The sequence below is a fragment of the Bison bison genome, unplaced genomic scaffold (genome assembly GCF_000754665.1).
Source record: "Bison bison bison isolate TAMUID 2011002044 unplaced genomic scaffold, Bison_UMD1.0 scf7180017864241, whole genome shotgun sequence".
NCBI classification, from domain to species: Eukaryota; Metazoa; Chordata; class Mammalia; order Artiodactyla; family Bovidae; genus Bison; species Bison bison.
In genome coordinates, this window is record NW_011494813.1 from 2,235,316 (window position 1) to 2,237,461 (window position 2,146).

Here is a 2,146-nt window from a genome sequence, read left to right on the forward strand (position 1 = left end):
ATTCCTTGTGGATTAAAAAAAAAAAAAAAACATTCAAAATGGATTTATTTAAAAGGTGTCACATTAGCTACCTCCAGGCATTTAGGCTTAAGGGAAGTAAAATTAAAAGAGGACACTTTTTTTCCCCCAAGTTAAGGAGAATCTCTTTAAAACCAAGCATATTGCTAAATGGCAATATTATACTTGGTAAACAATAATTGGCAACAAAATAAGTTTAAACGCAATAATATTCTGCCCAAACCAGTCCCAGATACTGTTTAATAACCAAGATGCAAACTAATTTTGTTGTAACAAGCCTAGACCAATTCTATCAAACATGTCCTTGGTTAGATATCCAGCTTCATTTAACGTTTTGAAAGCTCATTTGACAGCCAGTCAAGTCCCTCATACAGACCGGTTCCTTGTGTAGCTCAAGTGGCTTGAACATACCATGTTCTGTTAAGAAGGGACTGAAGACTAATTTATCTGTCATTTCACTAATGGCCATAGCATTCGGCAAGTCCTGTTTGTTCGCAAAAAGCAGCAACACTGCATCTCGCAACTCATCTTCCTGAAGCATTTTCTGCAGCTCTTCTGCTCCTTCCTGAATGCTTTCACGATCATTGCTATCTACTACAAAAATAAGACCCTGGGTATTTTCAAAGTAATGTCTCCAGAGAGGCCTAATTTTATCTTGACCACCAATATCCCATACTTTGAAACAAATGTTCTTATATTCTACTGTTTCCACATTAAAACCAATGGTAGGAATGGTGGTGACTATCTCCCCTAACTTCAGTTTATACAGAATGGTCGTCTTGCCAGCAGCATCCAATCCAACCATCAAAATGCGCATCTGCTGCTTGCCGAAGAGGCGGGAGAAGAGGGAGGAGATGGTGAGGGCCATGGGGGTAGTGACACTTGCAATGGGCAGGAGCAAAAGGGGTTTGGGGCGTCCCCGGACCTTCTCCTTTTACGCTCCCAGAAAACTCAGCGAGGAAAGAGCTGCTGAGGAAGAAAGACGGCTGCGGGGACGGTTCGCTAGCCGGCGTGTCCGAAGAAGCTCCCGGCCAGCGGGGTGAGGGCCTGCTCCGCGTTAAATCTTCGGCTGTGCCACTTCACGAGGCAGCCGCGGCGACTACGGCAGCGGCCCGGCCCCTCCAACGCGGACAGATTGGCGTCACCGCCGCCCCATCCCCTGCGCTTCCGGCGCTTCCCCACACACAGTTTAGTTGCTCTCTCTGGGCCCCCTGCCACCTACGCTTTAACACAGCTTTAGGAAAGACTGTGCTAGTGGCAGTGAGAAGAAACACCGTAATAGAGGCTCCAAATCTAGCAGCTGTGATTCCAAGAGGGCAGAGATAAAAAAAAAAAAAACCCAAAAAAACCTCTCCTTGTGGACTTGTGTAGATTACTTCACACGCGAATCAATCCAGACTTTGTTAAGAACAGAAGGTGATGCCTCAGGTCCATTGACTGAACTGTGTGTTCTTATTTTCCTTCATCCATAATCGTCCTGTGTGTTCTTATGGCCTAAAATTCCAGTGTGATTTTCCTTTATGAGAAGAGCTGATTAGTAAGCCTGATTCATCTGCTGACGCATCAGGACACATTCTATTAACTAGCAGCTCTGTGTGCCTTCTTTTGTAAGTCAGAGTTTTTAGGAAACAGCTTGTTTAATAAATTCTTTCTTAGTTGTGAGCACATGATATAATTTTATCAGAGTCTTGCTGCAAAAGAAAAGGTCTTTAGCAGGCTAATTCAGAGATTTCTCTTTTGAGGGAGACATTTATGTAAGAAAAATTTTGTTAGAAGAAAACTAGTTCAAGATCAATAGATTCTTAGCCAATAATCAGCTGTGAGTCAGCCAGATGAAGGGGTAACAGGTCTTCAATTAAATCCCATTAGAAAAATTGCTTAACCATTTTAGCAGGAATTCTCATTTCTTACGTCGGAGAAAGAGTTTCTGGTTCCAGACTAAGTTTGAACCGATTGAGTTAAGCTATATCTCTGTTACATGAGACTCTTCTTTCCTGGAAGGAACGGGGTTTTAATGGACATTTCCCAGAATACTTGCAATCTGGGTCAAAGAAAAATGTCCAGATGGGAAAAGGAAACAGTTCCCTCCCATGTTTGCTTCCCCCTCCCTCCCTCTCTTCTCTCTCTC

At 43.3% G+C, this 2,146-nt stretch overlaps 1 protein-coding gene and 1 pseudogene across 1 annotated transcript in view; one reads left to right on the top strand and one right to left on the bottom strand.

The window, feature by feature from the left end:
• The window catches only part of TRPA1 (transient receptor potential cation channel, subfamily A, member 1), a 55,426-nt gene that overhangs the window by 16,606 nt on the left and 36,674 nt on the right, over positions 1 to 2,146 (top strand).
• LOC104993640 lies at positions 231 to 1,049 on the bottom strand (annotated as a pseudogene).